Source organism: Papaver somniferum, chromosome 8, assembly GCF_003573695.1.
Source record: "Papaver somniferum cultivar HN1 chromosome 8, ASM357369v1, whole genome shotgun sequence".
NCBI lineage: Eukaryota > Viridiplantae > Streptophyta > Magnoliopsida > Ranunculales > Papaveraceae > Papaver > Papaver somniferum.
In genome coordinates this window covers 1,573,809-1,580,961 of record NC_039365.1, presented here as the reverse complement: position 1 = coordinate 1,580,961, position 7,153 = coordinate 1,573,809, and positions in this window count along the sequence as shown.

Below are 7,153 nucleotides of genomic sequence, written 5' to 3'. Positions count from 1 at the left end.
GGTATTGTGGTCTAAACTAAGGCTTAGAGTCCACCTTTGTGTCCTAGCCAAACAATGTGATCCTAGGTTGAGTTGAATATCCTATGCATACATTAGAATGGGAGGGAAATCAGCTTGCTCACTGATATGCCCCTAGTATTGACTGTCTTTTGACAGCACAGTCAATCACAGGCATACCAGAGCACTGATTTCTTCCCATTACACAAGCAAAACAGGCATCAAGATAACTATCCTAGCAATACATCATTCAACAGTGCACTAGGCTTCATCTGAGCCCTAACTGAAGAACTAGAACATGTTGACAGTAATTAAAAACATGATGAACATAATTAACATTTGAAATTGAAATTAACTGAATTAAGAACTATAATTGAAATTCACAGAATATGGATAATTGAGGGCACTGGCTAGTCCAGGCCTCTGAGGTGGTGCTCTGGCTAATCCAGGCATGATTCCAACACTCACCCAATATCCCCTTTTATACCCAATTACATAATTAGGGTTTACACCCTTTTCACCCAAAAATTCCCAAAACAGTAGACATTAGGGTTCTACCTAATGTGACAGAAAATCACAGTTAGGTTCAATTACCTACCCTATATCACCCACTTTATCTTCTCCATGCTCTATCTCAACCTAATTAGGATTTATGTAAAAACCCCCAAATTGACAGAACTAGGGTTTGGTAAATTCTTACCCAAATTGATGCGATTACACGCTACTGACTTCGACCCATGCCTATTATTCTTCTCCTGCGTCTTCTCTTGTTCTTCCCATGCCCTAATTGCTTTTCTAGCTCATCTATTTCATCAACCCCTAACCTAGGGTTCCTGTGAGAGGAAAAGATCGAGGAATTGATGTTATAGAAAGCTAGAAGAGTAGGGGAAGAGTGGGTTTAGTTGGTAGGATCCATGATGTCTTTGGTGAGAGTTGTGGTGGTGGCAGAGGCGGACATGGTTGATGGCGGAGCAGGTGGTGAAGGTGAGGCTGTTGCAGACGGAGGTGAGGGAAGTGAAGTCGATAGTTTTAGGGTTAGGGTGTGTTTGGGTTAGGGTATAGGTATCGGGTGCTCGGGTGTTGGGCGGTTGTAGCAAATTGGATGAACAGCGAGGATGAGCCGTGGGATGTGGAGATGATGGATCGATCTAACGACGAGATGGAAGGAAGCGAGGAGCGACCGTTGGATGCGGAAGTACAACGAAACTGACGGCTCAAGATGGAGTTAGGTGCTGTAGTGTTTGACAGGAGCTTCAGATTTCGATGCACGACGATGAAGCGACCGTAGGATGCATCTGTGGATCCAATCTGACGGCTACGAGCTTAGGCAGGCTTTGGGCTTGGTCTTGGACTTAGGTTAGAGTTTGGGCTTAGACAATTCTGAGCCCACTTCTTCTTTAAGAACAAATTCTTCCTTCCAAGCCCACTTCTAACCTTCTGGTCTTGCGCACAACATTCTTCGCGGCTTCCTTGTGTGATTCCTCTTGGCTTCCACCACTTTTCTACTCTTTTTGCTCCGTAATTCATCCAAGCTTTATTTAGTACCTAAAAATACAAAATTAATTAATAAAAATATTTATTCTTGAAAACAATGAAAATACAGAATATGGGATAAAATGTAGAATTAATGCACAAAAGATGAGTTAATTGCCAACAAAAAGGGATAAAAATATACAATATTTGGCACTCATCATTGGGAGTACTTATTTTGTGATGCATAGTATGATTTAGGGGTTTTAAAGGAAACAGGTACTTGGGAAGGGAAGAAGCTTTCAGAAAAGCAGTAGTAGCAATGGTATACTTTATTTTCTAGGAGGGTTTTAAACTAGACTGTCCCCCGTCTAGTTTAAAAAGTTGCAGTTTTTTTTTACGGGAGACTGTCCACCGTCTAGTGTTACACTCCCAACCACTCGTTCAAATGAACGAATGCATGAACGGGTTTGGGGGAAAAGGGAACTAAAGGCTACCCGTTGAAGTCTCTAATTTGGTCAAATCGGTAGTGCACTCTTTCATTTGAAAGAGTAACACTACCCATAGGGTTTGCTGTTAGGAATAGAATCCCTTTCCCTTTGTAAGTCTTCTTTCCAAATCCTTGTCTTTCTCAAATCTTCCATCTTCACTTTCCTCAAACCCATGAGTCTAGATGATTCTTCACAAAAATTATAATTTTGGCACGCCAGAATAGTTCTTAAGATCATCGAAATCCGGCCAGGAAAGCTCTCTACCGGTCACCTGAGTGCTGTCGCCGTCGACGGAATATTCTGTCCCACTTCCGTTAAATATTGTCAAGTTAACAGTCTTCGTCAGTCAACCGGGTCAAGGAAGGATGGTCAGCTGCTCTGACTCGGTCTTAGTCGGCTGAATTATTGAGTTGGATTCTGGCTCGGTCATCTGAATCATTGAGTTGACTCATCTGGTTAGGTAACCGGCGGAGATCTAATGTCTGTACAAATCCTAGCACATACATCTATTGCTTCATCCCATTCTTTCTTGTACACTGCCTTGCTTCCCTTCTTGTCTGCAGCATACACAGCAACATCAGAGGGTCTAATTCTCATTGGGTGTAAGTATCCGTCCAACCCTAAAATCGAGAAATATCATTCACTCTCAATCATTTTCACCTGAAAGAAGAATAGAGAGAAAAGGAAAGAGGCGCAGCCATGGAGGAACCGGGATCTGAGAAATAGAAAATGTGAGAGAAGGAGAATTTCGTTGCTGCCGTTAATGGAGGAGATCTAGATGATAATGATTCTACAGTTGGTGGTGTTTGCTGCTTGAATTACAGAATGAAGAACCAGAGATTGAAGTTTGATGACAAATGAATCTTCTGCAACTGGATTGAGTATGAAATTGGTGGAAATTGAATTAAGATTCGAAGTTTCAGCTGAAAATTAGAAATGGGTTTTGCTGTGATTCGAGAAATTAGAGATTGAGATAAACAAGGTGAATAATGAAGCAGAGGAGATGATGTTGCTGTCTCTGGTGATGTTGCTCGAAATACAGAATGGGTGAGAATCAGTTGACGAGAGTAAGAAGAAGAGAGAGCAGATGGGTTCGATTTGTGGGTAGCCGCTGTTGCTACACTGGATGCAGATGGAGAAATAAGAGAATGGTTGCGGTTTCTGTTGAAATTTTGGAAGTAAATGGAGGAGAATGTTGGTGTTGAATTGAAGCTGTCTGGTGGCAGTGATGGTATGAGTTGCTGTTACGGAGAAGAATAGATGAGAATCTGAGTCTGTGCTGCTAATAAGAAATGCTGCTGCTCTTTCAGAGAGCAAGATTAATCATTCTTCCAAAAGAAGTTGCCCCTTAGCATGTGGCTAGGCTCCTAATAGTATCGTTTATGAGATGCTGATTTTACCCTTTTGCTCAAATGGGGTGATTTCTTTTTCTTTTTGTCGGCATGATTCCAAAATATCTATAGAACTCAAAACACGCGTAAAATAGATAATTTATAAGAAAAATAACAAAGAAAGCATAACCAAAAAATAGTAAATCGAGGTGTATTCTGCATCTATCACTGCGACAAACATGAATGTCTATCGAAAAGTCATTCCAAATTAAGTTGAAAAATAGCTTCCTAAATGTTATCTAATATACATTTTTCATTAACGGAACCGCAAATTTTTTGCCAAAACGAAAACATGTGTTAAAGGGACCGGACATTTTATTAAGAGGTCCATAAAACTCTACCAAGCATGTTCACGAGGAAAAATGCTTGCTCCCCCGTGAGTTCGTGACAATAGTGACTAGTGAGTGTGTTTTTTATAATCTTCTTTCTGGAGAATCTCTCATTTAAAGTTGGATTTTGGAAGTATCACAATTCCTCTTCTTCGTTTTTGACTAGGTCCTCCCAGAGCCAATCCTCTGCTCGGAAAGGCCCTGTGAGAAAATTTTCATACGGCTTTGTAAGATCAAATATATTTTTCGGAAAATGGATCATTTGTCCAAATATTTTTAAATCACGGTTCAAATAGACGAGTAAAAAAATAGTTTGGGTGAAATGGTCAAAAAAAATAGTAGGATGAAACTGGTTTCATCCTCGCTTAAATTTAAAAAATGGTAAGGATGAAACTGGATACATCCTGTATATTTTTACGTTTTTGTCCATTTAAACAGTATCAAAATCTAACTGTCCATTTCACCTAGGAATTGTTGATTTTGGTCTTTTTAACCAATTTTGTCACTTTATAAATTCTAAATTAAATCAATCACATGGTTCCAAGTGTCCTCACCTAAATATTGTCACTTTATAAATTCTAAATTAAATTTGCTTTTCTTTTTCTAATCTTTTTCCTATTCTTTTTATACAAATCATACATTGCCAAGTGTCCTCACGAAAATGCTCATTTCACAAAACTCAAAAATGGCCTATTTCGACCAATAGGAAGCGAGGGTTTCCTCACCGTTCATCATGGGATCTTTATTTGTCTAGGCCTTTAAGTCTTTAGATTTTTTTGAAATATTGGATTGGACGGGGCTTGGTAGGAACGTAAAGTGTACATCATTGGGAAAAAAGGCCCTACAAAGTTGGTCCCTATGCGGTCGCACGGCCTCAGGCCCGACTCTGGGTCCTCCACACGAATTACACTATCTATGGATGTAAATCATACTCATTATCCCATTTTTACGTCGTTCTACACCCCTAGCCGGATACAGAGCGGCGTAGTTTTGACAGAGCGACAAATCTTCATGCATCGTAAATTTAGTTGGATTAATATATGGTTGAGCCATTGCTCAGAAAATTTATTGGTGTACAATGAAGGTGTGATTTTGGAGTTGAAATCAACTCAATTTATAGGAAAAGGATTCATAGTCGTTGGACGTAACTAGTCGTTGTCGGCTCAATATGAACCGACCGCCCAAGGTGGAACGATTCTTAACACTGTTTGAGACGATTCCCGACGCAAAATGCTCCGGTCGATCGACTCAATCTAAGACGCGATGTACAAAACCTTTATCTGAGGGTTTGCTCGTCCATTTTAGTGGTTTGCTAGTCCTAATATAGGTGTAATCATCAAAGCTACTTGTTTGGTGTGCCCATTGGAATTGCTCTAACAGACTTGATATCTGCAATACCAATGTAAGAGCATCTCCAACGGGTTGTGGTGTGATTCCTACATGGTTTCATGTAAGAAGACATCCTTTGAAAACTTAAAGTCTAATATTTTCATAATTTTAGGAATATCAGAAAGATAGTCTCTAACCATAAATACCTTTACATTGGTTATGAACTTTTTAAACCCTTGATTTTAAAAGTAAATATTTGATCTATATATTAACAACCATAGATATTGGCGACTAGGATGTTTACATCTTCTAAAAGAACCTCTAAAACTAAAGGATGAGTTTGAGGATGTTAGTGTAACTAACTTCCATATCACCTTCACATTTAGTCCTCACGTTTCTGTTGGAGAAGAATTTCGATTAAAAATCGTATAAATCCCATGTGACCTAGTTAATAGGAAGTGAATGATGTGATATTGGAGATGCTCTAACCTGGTCTCTTCCACGTCCATGTTGTGACAACAAATTTTATCAGTATAATTTTTTATGTCTTTAACTTCTTTCGAGATTTTCTTTTTCCTCGAGTGCACCAATATATAAATAAATTGTTTGTACCATGAGTAAAATTGGTACATATTGGGCCAGAATGTTGCCTGGGCCACTGTTTAGCTGTCATCCAAGCCCGTTAACCAGTCAACCGAGGCAACCCACCAGCATGCCCAGTATTACATAAATTCAATGACCGGTCAATGGTCAAAGTCAACGCCTGGTTAATTGTCAAAATCGAAGGATCGGTCAACTGTCAAAGTCAAGTTGCAAGTCGCACCTCTAGCCAATTTCTAGTCATGTTTCCAGCAATACTGTCAGCCAATTTCCAACTACGTACTCCGCCGCAATGCCATCCGGTTTCTAGCCATGTTGCCAGTTGTGCCACCAACCAGTTTCCATCCATGTTGCCAGATGCATTGTCAGCCAGTTTCTATCCATAATGCCAGCCCATTCTGCCAGTCAACCAGTCAGTCCAGTCTTCCAGTAGAGCAGATTAATTTAAGGAGGCATGCATGCAGTTTCATTCAGAATTGATTCAGGGAGGCATGCAAGCAGTTTCATGCACAGTTAATTCCAGGAGGCATGCAAGGAGATTAATGCCATTTAAGTTTATCTCGAAATTAATTATTAAGCTGTATAAATAGGAACACCCTGGTAGAAGGAGAGGAGGGGTTTTCAGAATCAGAGAAAAACATTGTAATTCTTATCAATAAAATATCTCTCCCTAAGAGGATTTCATCCGTGGATGTAGGCATCAATCGCCGAACCACGTTAATTCTATCTTCTTTATTTTTCTTCATTAGAAACTTAACCCAATTACACATCAATCATCAAAATCATCGTGTTTAGTACCTGGAAATATTTCTGGGTACAAACATAAACCTTAATGAAAATGAATGTTAATTGCTAGTGCGCACATAATTCGATAAGGTGAACATGCATTTTACTATTAAATGTACCCAAAACACCGGATTTCATCTACCATTAGAAAACCATACATTTTTTCTGTTATCCCCCAATTTGGGCGGAAACTGAAACCCTTGACATATGGTGATTATCTGACTTGGGTTTCATGTTGGAACAAATATGAGCCAGGTCCTTGCATTCATTTTTCTACTCGACGTCTTTCTTTGTGAAGTTTCCTGAATACTTAACTATCACGGCTACTTAAATATATCTATCGGATTATGGATTAGCTTCCTCCAACATTTCAAAGTCTCGATTTGCGATTTCCCCAACGCATTTTCGCTAAATCTAGTTCTCCAGTGCATATATCATACAGTATATATAAAGAGTAATGGTATGTGCTTTTAAACAACCATAAATTCACTTATTTAAAGAAGAAAGCTAGACACGAAAATCGTATGCAAAAGTTAACATTACAATTTTATGTAAATGCAGTTTTTTGATTACTCGTGTCATGTTTGTGGGATCTTAGAAGGGTGTATCCAGGACTGAACCAGCCCATTACAAGGATGTGCAATTGTAATCCTGCCGAGCTGACTCCAAAGCCTATTTTAGATTCAATAGGAAATTTCTTTCTATATCTAAGTGATTTTGTTTTTTTGCCCCCTCTACAAAATCTTTTTTTTTCACCCCA